Below are 11,371 nucleotides of genomic sequence, written 5' to 3' on the forward strand. Positions count from 1 at the left end.
CTTGATAACTGTGGGTGAAGGATTTGGTCCTGGGTGCTTCTGGCCAGGTTCTCCTGTCTTCTTCCCACCTCTGCAGATTTTTGTTTTTCCCCCCAGAAAATTGCTATTGGCTTACAATGGAACGCCAAAAAATTCAGAAGAGGGTGGCCTGATGATTCATTATTGACAACAGTTAAAAAAAATTAGTCAATGGCTTCTCTCCACTTTATGGGGGCCAAAGGAAGCAGTAATCAATTATTCTAACCCTCTTCATCAACCTTTGACCTTCATATACTTTTTATTCATCTGTTCGGTTTCCTTTGTTCCTTTTTAATGTAAATTACGGTTTTTGCTCATAACAATATATTTTTTTATTCTGTGTTTTGCACTCTCCTTTGTTCCATCTCCTAACCACACCCTCCACATCCCAGAGAAGACGCTCTGGTGAAGAGCTCTTTGACAGCTGGTGCCAACCCCAGAGGACTCCAGGTTATAGGAGGTGCACAGGGCGGTCGGGGCAGCGCTTCTAGGACCTCAGACCCCTCTGGGAGCATCTCCGGTTACTTCCATTCTTGGGGCATCCGATAAGCTAGAGGCGGCTTCTCTTGGACTTAGATTCGTTCCAACGGTTGCCCACTTCGGCGAGGGCTTTTCAAGGTCTCCAGCTGAGAGTGCTGAAGGGATAAGGGGTGTCCTGATGCCGTGGGGCTTCGGGTGGGGTCCAAGGCTCCCAGGTGGGACACGCTGGCTTCAGGACCCCGCTGCGGACGCAGCCAGCTAGATGCCGGGGCAGGTGACCTTCTCTGGCCAACCCTTCAGTGGATTTTCTTTCTTGGTCTTATCTTTGTACTGTTGAAGTATATTACAAAGGAGACCTATCCGGGCTGCGGGGTAGGGTAGGGGCAAAGAATTGACCAGATTTGGGGAGGTGGTTAATGCTCTTCCAGTGCCTCCCTTCTGGGGCTCTACTCTGGGTTAGCCGCGCGCCGCCGAGGTAGAGAATGCCAGGGCTGGAGGCTGGGGAGGCCAGAGGCAAGGGAGAGGGGGGCCCTTTCTCTGGAGCAGATCAAAGCGACCCAAAGTGTGGACAACTCAGAGCAAAGGGGGCGGGCAGAAGGCACAGTGGGCTCAAGAAGGTCCCCAGGTGGAGCAAGCTCCGGACCCGGAGGACAGGAAGGGCGGAGGTAGCGGGGTGCGGGCCAGCCGGGAGCCTGAGGCTGAAGGGGCGTGGACCCGCGCCGACAGCCCCGGGCCGACTGCGGCCTCCGCGGCCTGGCGCGCGGCGCGTTGGCCGATCTCTTCCGCAGCCTCGCAGGATAACGCCGACCCGGGCCCGAAAGCAGCTGCCCTTGGGAAGGAAAACTCTTTAAACAAATCATTTTGGTGTCTAATCAATTAGTGTTTGCGAAGTCAAGTACCATAGATTTAACAGAATAATCGTTACGGCCCTTGTCTTTATTTGACCCGCAGACACCTAGAAGATTTAAAAATGAAACGCCGGTGTTCTGGGCTCCCCATCCCTTGTTTGTGCCTCCCTCCCGGGCTGCGCCGGGCCTTGTGTTTTCTCCAGACCGAGCCTCCTTTTTCCCTCCCAACCTTCGTCTCTCCTTTCCCCTTCACACTTTCCACACGTTTCCTTCTTTTCTTGCCCATCCGGCCCTGTCCGCCTTGCATGTCTCGGCCTCCTCATCCCTTCACCCTCGTGGCTGGCACGAGATGCAGCCTCTGGCTGTGGGACCCTCCGGCTCTGGGCGAGCGCCTGCCCGAGCGCCATTCCGGCGAAGGATTATGGAGTCGTCAGGCGCCCAGAAGTCTCTCCCCCACCCCCATCCCCGCCCTTTAACCCTGAAGCTCACCCTCTTGCCCCCTTCTGAACCGTCCAAGGCCCAAGGGATTCTGTGCAAGCCCTTCAGGGTCGGTGGAGCTCGGAAAAGACCTTCACCTTGATGCGGCAGGACCTTCGTGCGTGAAGGTATCTTGCCCCATAAATGCGGTGACCCAGGGCGCGGGAGGGGGGTTGGGAAGAAAAGCAGAGTGTGTGACCTTAGAACCCCTCTCCCCCAATGGCAGGGTGAGGCGGCAAGGCCTGCGGGGGTGGAGGGCGGGGGCTGGGATTGGGTGAGGGAAGACGACCCTGGGGACCGATATGGGGGGAGGGGCGTTGTCTCTGAGCACGCTTCTCAGGGCCGGGCCAGCACCCAAGGTCCTGAGTCAGGCCGGGAGGGTCTCCAGGCGTCTCCCTCCCCACCTCTTATCTTTTTTTCAGGCCTAAGGTTGTAGATGCATGTTATGCATGTACTTGATGTACTTGTGTAGGCGCAGGGGCTGTGCTCCCCTCCAAGCCTCAGGCCACTGACTGGCATGTGCGAGTCCCCAGCCCTGGGGACTCTTGGTCGAGACCCAAGGGGGTTGATGGGATGGTCACCAGGGCCAATAGACCTGGAGGCGGGGCTAGGAGGCTGTGGGGGAAGATGCGTGGGGGAGAAGTGAGGAACTTTGGGTGTCAAGAATGCCTCCACCTCTCAATTTCTCTAATCATCATTTAACCCAGCAACAGATTGAGCCCGACATACCGGGGTAGTGGGTTGGTTAAATAAACCTGTAATTCTAAAAGGAGGGGGGAGGGAGAGCGAGCTGGAGTTGAGGTTGTCTTCTCCCTACTCTGCCAGACCCTGGGGGATCCCGGATGCCCTTACCTGGGCCTGGATGGTCTTCAGCCCCTGGAAGTGCCTCATAGTCCTGAGCCTCCAGCACTCACCTGAGAAAGGTCGGTCTTAACAATAGATGATTACAATGTACTTGACTAATGCCTGCATTTCCCTGTTTAACATACATTAATCCAAGTAACAAAAAAAATCAATATTGCTAACAATATGGCAAACAAATCCTAGTCTCTCTCACACAAAACCTCGTCCGATCCTCAGATCTTCAGTCACTCTGACCCACTTGAATTTTGTTATCTCTTCTAGCCCACTGGCAGCTCCTGGATAGCCTGGAATCCAGACCTGGCTTTGAATAGCTTTTCTCTAAAAATTCTATTTTTTTCCTCCATGGGGTGTAGGGGGAAGGACTTGGGACCCTCCCAATCATAGCCTCCTCCCGCTTGGAGTCCCCTTGAGGACTCTGAGTTTACCTAAAACTTTGTTTCTTCTGCAACCATCGAATGCCCAAAGTCACTGCCCAATGATTTTGGATTTTGTTGTTTTCTCTTCCTAACAACCCCCCGCCCCCGCCCACCACCACGGGGCAGCTCTCAGCCCCTCGGAGGGCTGAAGACCCCATACTCCTCTCTTCCAGCCAATCAGCCCCCACCCTTGCCACCCTTCGCTAATTGCAGACAGTGGTTCCTGGGAGTTTATTATGATTCTTATTATGATTATTTTTTAAAATTAGTGTTTTCCACCTGGAAGGAACAAACCGGAGGGGCTGGCTAATGAAGGAACTTAGGTTTGCAAAAACACTGTAAATAATTTAGTATTGTATTTCAAGGAAAAAAAATAGCTTTCTTAAATCATCCCTGCAATATAAATTGCAGACTTACAGTATGGTCCTGGTAAGTCTAAATTTTTAAAGGAGCAATATTCAAAGAGACATAGATGTCTGTATTAATTATTTATTCGCCGGTGCCTTCCTTCGTTTCTAACTTATTATTAATTAGGCGCCTCTAGTCTTTCGCAGAGCGCTCCACCGAGCCGGTTGCAGCTTTAAATATGAATTAAAAGCAAATCCAAGCTACTGTAATGCGAAAATTATTCCGTGTCTTGCATGGCAGAGATGAATAGCCGCGTGGATCAATACCGTGAAACTCGGCTCCGAACGACAGGGTTATTGATAGCTTATATTAAAGATGTTAATGATGGAAAAAGGAAAACAACGGCCCACGCGACTTAGAAACTTTTTAGCCGCTGAAACCCCGCAGTAAAAACGGGAAGGGGGCAGGAATCGGGCTTAAGTGTAATAAGAAAATTATTTATGAAACCGGATGAATGACTTCAGAGCCTTGATGCATTTGAACCTAACGCTCTCGGCTCCTGGCGGCCCCGGGTCCAGCTGGGGAGACCGCGAAAACCCCAAGCCGCGGGGAGCTGGGGGCGGGGGGTGCTCCGCCAGCCTCTGCAGCCTCCGGTTTGCCGCCCACCTTCCCCCGGTCCCCGCCGGGAGAGCCCTCTGGGGCGCCGGTCGCAGGCGCTTTCGGAAGTTAGTGGAACGGGGCAGGCGCTAGGCTGGTTCCTGCTGTCCCGGCAGGGATGGTGAGGCAATCAGCTGGGCCCGGCAGCACGGACTTTGGCTCGATTTCTTCACTGGTTCTCTTGGCACCTATTCCCACAGAGGAGTTAAATGCTTCGGGCTTGAGGGGGGCACAAGTCTGACTCTGCACTGCCTCCCACCTGACCAAAGCTCTTCGTATCCCCAAAATGCAAACGGGTGGCTGGTGTCTGAGGGGTGCGTGACGCTTTGAAAGAAGAGAAACTGCTCTAAACAGGGCAGGAAAAATGGGAAAGAAGTCCACTCTCTTCTACGTGCCTCAGCGGGTTCTTTACCAGGTACGGGGTTTAACTGGGCCTTGGCATCCAGCGCCGGGCAACCGAGGGATCCATGAAGCTGGGTTTTCTGGGCGTGGGGAGCAGAATGAGCACGCTGGTTTGGGCCCCATCCTCTTGCAATTCGGCCTGGGCGCCGCCCGCTCCTATGCTGGTCCCAAATATTGACCCACTCTCCCTAGCCGAGGGCCACTGAGTGGCGGGGGCGGGGAGCGAAAGGTTAACTACTGACCCTGGAGGACGGCGGAAAAGGTCAGAGCCCTAGGGTCACTCGAAGGCCCTAGGTTCCATCCCCCTCTGCCAGGCATAGAACCGCCAGGTCCCCTCCCCCGAGCCAGGGTCCTAGGCCCTTGGAAGCAGCGGCAGGGGTCGGGGGGTAGGGGGGAGAGGGTGACCTTTGCCATTCACCGCGGGGGGTATGGGGGGCATCGGCGGACGCTGGGTTAGTAGGTGGGTCCCAGCGGTCCGTGTGCCCTGAGTCCAGCCTTTTGGATTGGAGTAGGAGTTGAGGGTCTTTGAATTTATGCTCGGGACTGTCATTTGTTCTGTGTTCCAGTGGGGAGGAGAAACCACCCGGAGCTGCGGGAAAAGTCCCAGGTAGTCCACAGAGCAAACAGTTTCCCTCTTAAGGATGGGGTACTTTTATTTTTTATTAGGTCTTTTAAAATCTATTTTTCCTTTTTCTTTCCTTTCTTCCTCTCCTTCACCGTCCTTTTCACTTCTCCTTTTCCCTTTTATTTCTATCTTCCCCCTCTTCCTTCCGTTTTTCTTTCCTCTCCACCTCTTTTCTTGATTTCTTCTTTCCTTCCTCTCTCCACCTCACTCTTTTCTTCTCTGCAGCTTTCTCCTCTCATTCCCTCCCTCCTTCTCTTCCTTCTAGAGCTAGGTGGAGGCCTGGCCGATCTCTCTGCACCTCGAGACTTTCACAAGAGAGGTGCCAACTCCATTTGGCATCAACATCAAATATAATATTGTTTTTGAAAAAAGAAAGAGAGCATCAGAATTTGGAGGAATCATCCATGCCTCTGAGCCCTTTGGCAGTAACTGGCATCCCCTGACACTTCTCCGCTGGGCCTTTGCAGCAGTCCAAGATTGGCCAGCTCGGGGTCATGCCCATTTCCTGAACTTGGGGCTGCTGGGAGAGTGCACTCCCCTTGCTAATGCTCCTCATGGTGTTGTCTGGGCCCTTGACATTATCAAGATTTTTGGGGTTGTTGTTTTTATTTTTGTTTATTTGATTTTGATTTTGAAAAAAATTAAAGTGAATTTCTGAGGCCATAACTCCGAAAAGCACCAGTTGAGCCTTAAATCTGTCCTGGGGCACCAGGCGAGGCCAAGTTGAAACCATTATCTAGATAATTAGACAAAAACCAAACTTCCTGCCACCCAGGAAGAGCCCCCTCTCAGCTACCTGGCTTCAAAGTCCACAATCAACTATATGTAGTGAAGTCTTAGAGCCACACAATCTACCAGCAAATGGCCCTTCCTCGGAAAGGAAATACAACAGACACTGCACAAAATCACTTGATTCTGGAAAAAATCAATATCGAAATTAGGTTTATTGTCTGCTTATATGATTAAAAATGACAAAGTGTTGCCTTTTATTTTCATAAAAAGACAGAAGTCTGAATAAAATAATTTACTATCGAGTTCTTCTTGTTTCATTTGCCTGGTAAAACCTGAAGGAGGCTGAAAAAGCAGTTGGGAGGTGCAGTGGCCGAGCCAGAGGCTCCCTGGGCAGGGGTGATCTTGCCATCAGAGATGTGTGCTGCTGTGTGTGCGAGGAGAATATATTTCCTAATGTCCAGATTGCGGCAACTCCGGGCCAGCTGGGTAGTTCTCAGTTCCCCCTCATTCCAAAGAAATGCTCGGTCATTTGTCACTTGCCTCTACCCTCTTTAGCTCAAACCTAGGTCCCAGGTCTTTCTTCCCAAAATAATTATCAGGATTGCGCTGCTTTAGTGGTTGCACAACTCCGGCAGCGCCAGGGCCTCCCTCAGTCGTAGCCTCCCAGACCCCCATCTAGCCACCCTGGATCTTCGATCCTACGAAGCACTGCCTCCGTGTGTGTGTGTGTGTGTGTGTGTGTGTGATCCACTACTTGGCCCAGATGGGGCTCCCTCCCCCGGAAGGCTCGCGGGGTTCCAGAGCCTGGGATGCAATCAGGAAAATGGGGTTTCCGAAACCACTGTGGGCTGGATTCTCCAAGTGTGGCCGGCGGGGCGCGCATTCGAGGAACACGATTGCATTGCGCGCGCGCGCTGGTTACACCAACGCCAGGGTTATCTATCTACGTTAAAAACAAAAAGAAAAAAAACAACAGCAACTAAAAATCCACTGTGTGACTCTCAGCGTAAATACCCCTCCCCTATCCCCCCATCCCCACAAGCCGAGTTAGAATCTACTCTCATCTCTAGGCCGCTGCTCTTGGGTGAGAGTCCAGCGTGCGCAGAGCATGCTGCCACCCCGTTACTACCTTGTTCTAGAACAAAGTAGCTCCCAAACGCGCGAGGGTTCATGGAGCGCGGCCCTCGAGAGAGTGCAAACAGTTTCACGCACACTTAGCACCGTTAGGAAAATAACTGCCAAGACGGATCCCTTAGAGCCCCAATTGTGCCTTCACCTTTGGAGTTGGAGCTGTTTGGTGGGTTGCACACGCCGACTCATTTGTTAAAGTCGGTAATTGGTTCTCATTTTGTTCTGGAACCGAGGGGACTTATCTCCTGGTGGTTGTGGAAATGAAACCCAACCGAACCATCTCCTCCACCGAGTCCCCACGGGCATGGCTTCTCCAAGGTCGTCCTTGCCTTCTCTTGGGGTCGAGGGCTTATGGGGTAGCAGCCGTGGATTATGTATTACTGGGAAATGTGACAGGCCTGGCTGGGCGCCGACGGTGCGCTAGCGGTGGTTGAGCCCCACCTGCTGCCGGGCTCGACGTCTCCCTCTTCCCCCCGGTAGTGTCAGGTCAGCGCACCCTCAAGTCTTTTTTCATGGAGACGCCCAAAGGGAGGCCGCGAAGGCGCATGGGTCCAGACACGCAGGTCCGAGGAAGCCATCCTGGGGAGGCGGAAGGCAGCCCGAGGGTTGAGACGTCGGGTGGCCCCTGCTGTAGGGCAGCTTCGGGTTCCTTTCGGCGTGAAGGCAGATTTAGCCACTAACTTCTCGGGGAAGAAACCTGGCCTCTCGTTTCCTCTCCCGGACCATGTCTCCAGCCTCTTTTTCCTACCTTCGTCCCTCTTCAGCCTTGAGTGCCCTGGAGCTGCTAGCCCTAGGGTCAAAGGTCAGGCCTTCACCAGGCCGGGGTGGGAGAGGGCACATCCTCGTTCAGGCACTGGCCAAGTACGTGAGTTGCCCGGGCTATCATTCGGGGCTGGACGCCCATTGCCAACTAAAGAGAGAACGGACGCTGAACTCAGAGCTCCCTCCTCCTGTACTTAGCCCTCTTTGATGACATGGGGTCTTGAAGGGGATGGCAGCTTAATTTAGAAAATTATATCGAGACTATAAAGTCACTCATCTGGATATTTTAGGAGTTTTTTGGTGGGGGGGTGGGGGTAATGATTTCCGCAGGTGTCCACATTGGGGTGGTTTTGAGCACAGGATTGATCACAAGAGCAGGCTTTCATTGTGTCATTTCCCTTGCCTTAACCCTGGCCAGAGCTAGAAAGAAGTTGCCAGAAGGGGTCCAGGAGAGGGAAACGAATGCCCAGCCTCCTAAGAAGGCAGATCTGTTCCAAAGGGGCCGACCTTTTGCATGAGTGGGGGCAAGGCAGGCAGAGTAAAAAGCAGATCTCTATGCATGTTCATGTGGCTCAATGTAATGAACACATCTCCATCAATTCCTGGAGGCTGAGGGCTCAATTTACTTGGGTTTTAGCCGAGGAATGTCCTCAGCCTCAGCTCTGACTACAGAGAAGCCAGAGTAGTTAGAATTCTCTCTCCAACGAAAGCGATGGTCAATAGAATTCTCGGTATCAAATGAGCAATAATTTGCTGTGGCTACATGCTGGATAATGAAAGATGTTAGTGGGATCAATAAAAAATGAAAACACTTTTACTTACATCTTGAGTTACTGTTTTAAGAGAGTGAGAGGGATGCAACAAACCCAAAGCTAGGTTCAGAGCCTCTCCAGACCCCCTCAGACGCACAAAGCTCTGTCACCACCAGACAGAGTCTTTTTGCCACCAGGGCCTCTAACTTCCAGATTCTGTGCTCACAGGCAAGTAGGTTATTTACATCAAATTAACCCCTTAGAATCTGGTAATAGTTTAACTGTCAGGATTTAAAATTTTTTCTTCCTTTCTACAACCGGAAGTAAATCTTAAATTGTTTTCCATCAGAATTAAACTGGTTGTAGTTTATGGAAAAAGTAGGAAAGCACCCCAAAGCTGACTTGTCCTTTGAAATGCCTCAGAATGTGCACTTGACCGAGAAACCCAGGAGTGCCTGTGTTCTTTGGTTGTGAATAAAAAATACACCGGTAAAAGAATAGATTTAATTCCTTTCAATTTGTTATGTGTGGCCATTAAATCTGAAAAATTCAGACCTTAAAATTGCTCTTGCCAGACCAGTTAATTCCCTCATCTTCTCTCGTAATCATTTCCTCTGTTCAATTTGTTTTCAATTTGCAATGGGTTTATTTGTACATTCCAGTCTGCTTTTCTCACCATCCAATCCCCAAAGCTTCCCTACATGTCTGGTTCTTAAGAAACCTATTGCAAGACGATCGGGAAAGCGTTCTCTCTCTCTATATATATTTTAAGATACAAGACTAAAAAACATCCCGAGTGCTCTGCATGAAACAGGCACAACGAAAAAGCTCATGGTCAGACAGCTTGCAGCACCCGAGCCGATATAAACAAAGAACATTAGGAAATCTGTGCTTCTTTTCGTCATTAAAGGAAAAAAAAAAAAAAAAAAAGACACGAATTTAGCTGCTGCTTTAAGCTGTCTGACCAGAGAAGCTGTTTCTGCCATCGAGATAACGGTCAGTGCTGCAAGGACAGTGGCCTGTGATCATCCTTAGCAGGTTTGGGCTGGATTTGGAGAGACAGCCAAGCAACCTGGGAGATTTAGAAAGCGGCAACCGGCCTAGGGAAGTGTAGACAAGTTCTAATTTGGGGATTTCCTCGGGTCAGTGAATCTGGCTAGCTGCACTTCTACGACGCGCACGACAGCAGGTGCGGTTCTGCCGCTTCACGCGGCTTCGCGGGAGAACCGCGCACAAACCGCAGACGCGCGCTCGCATACCCGCCACCACGCTGGGCACGCCCGGATTATTTACACCCTGTTTGGGAGGCCTCCTCCCCGCCCTCATTTGCTGCTTTAAATTTGCCAGGAGGACTTGTTAGCGGCCGAGGCCATGAGGGCAGGCTGGGAGGGGGGCGCCCTCGTTCGGCTCGCTGGCCGTGACGCGGCTTCTGCCCTCCTCCCTCGGCTCCCACCCTGTTTGCGTGGCTACAGGCTCAGCAGGACCAGCGACGCCGGGACCCTGGAGCCCCTGCCCCGTCCTACCCCCCACCCCCACCCCCGCAAGCGCCTGTGAGACTGGCTTACCCTGGTGGGCGAGTCGCTGCGCATTAGCGGATTTCATGGCAAGTTGCTTCTGTGACAAGTGATCAGGTTCGCGTTTAAGGATTTGACCCCTAGGAGGAAGGGAAGCGAGAGTCAATCTGCGTAATTTCAAATGAGAAAGAAACCGGGAAACGAAGCGGGGGAGCCCAATTTCTAGTCCCCTAATTTCCCCCTCCCACGTATCCTATCAGCCACCCCTCTCCCCCCGCCCTCAGCCAACGCACAGTAAGAAAAAGTGATCCGCACACGTCGCCGGTGATACCTTTTATTGCTCTCATTTTAAAGACAGGGACGGGATGGCTCCCTCCATGAAGCCTTTCTCGGCAGCTCGGCCCCGGGCAGGTGGGTCAACCAGGCAGCTCCAGGGCCCACAGATTGCTGCAAGGTCGCGAGGTGAGGGGTGCGGAAAAGAGAGACCTCGGGCTTCGTGCCAAACGGCCCCCTTCGGCGCCCGGGGTCTGAGCTAGGCGCACAAACCCAAATTCCCTCCAGCGTCTTCGGCTCCATCTTTAAGTCCAGGCAAAGATCAATTCCCCCTTTCTCTCGCACGCACACATTTGCAGCCATAAATAAACAGCTCCCAGCTAAATCAGGAACCCGAGAAGAGAAAGAGAGAAGAAAGAAGAAGAGAGAAGGATGAGATCCAGAGCAACGGTCTCGCTTCTCCCGGGCGCCGTATGGCTCTTTTTGGTCGGGCCAGTCTTGCATTTGGGGTTGCATCTTGCATTTGAATAGCTGCCTGGGCTTGTTACGGACCCGGGAAAGCACTGAAAGGGAATCACTATGCAAATTGTCCCAGTTACAATCGAAAGGTTCGATCTCCAGGAGCTGCCTGACGGAAGTTGATGTCAGCTATCTATGCATTAGGATTGCATTACCGCCTTCGCCGGCCTCCTCAATACGCCCGCTCGCGCCTGCCGGGGAGGCTTCTTCTTCTTTTTTTTTTTTTTTGCTTATGTGTATATTTCCCTCAGTAATTTAAAAAAAGAGAGAAAGAAAGAAGACAGAAAGAGAGAAGAAAGAAAGAAAAAAGAGAGAAAGGAAGGAAGGAATGAAGGAAGGAAGGAAGGAGGAAGAAAGACAGACAGAAAGAAAGAAAAAGAAAGAAAGAAAGAAAAAAAGAAGGAAGGAAGGAAGGAAGGAAAGAAGAAAGAAAAAGAAAGAAAGAAGGGGAAAAAGGGCTTAAGGTGGCTGTGTAGTTGGCTCGGGCCTGGGAGGCCCACGGGCGGAGGGGAGGAGGTGGGGGCAAAGAGGAGGAGGGGGGTGGTCGTTCTTT

The 11,371-nt window shown here is 51.9% G+C and overlaps 1 long non-coding RNA gene across 1 annotated transcript; it reads right to left on the reverse strand.

Moving 5' to 3' along the window:
- Window positions 1-6,060: 6,060 nt before the first annotated feature.
- On the reverse strand, window positions 6,061-11,046 carry LOC137229493 (uncharacterized). Its single transcript, XR_010945701.1, has 3 exons — window positions 10,358-11,046; window positions 10,078-10,166; window positions 6,061-6,810 (listed from the first exon to the last, which is right to left on the reverse strand). It is a non-coding gene; the product is annotated as an uncharacterized lncRNA (long non-coding RNA).
- Window positions 11,047-11,371: the final 325 nt, after the last annotated feature.

The sequence above is a fragment of the Pseudorca crassidens genome, chromosome 1 (assembly GCF_039906515.1).
Source record: "Pseudorca crassidens isolate mPseCra1 chromosome 1, mPseCra1.hap1, whole genome shotgun sequence".
NCBI classification, from domain to species: domain Eukaryota; kingdom Metazoa; phylum Chordata; class Mammalia; order Artiodactyla; family Delphinidae; genus Pseudorca; species Pseudorca crassidens.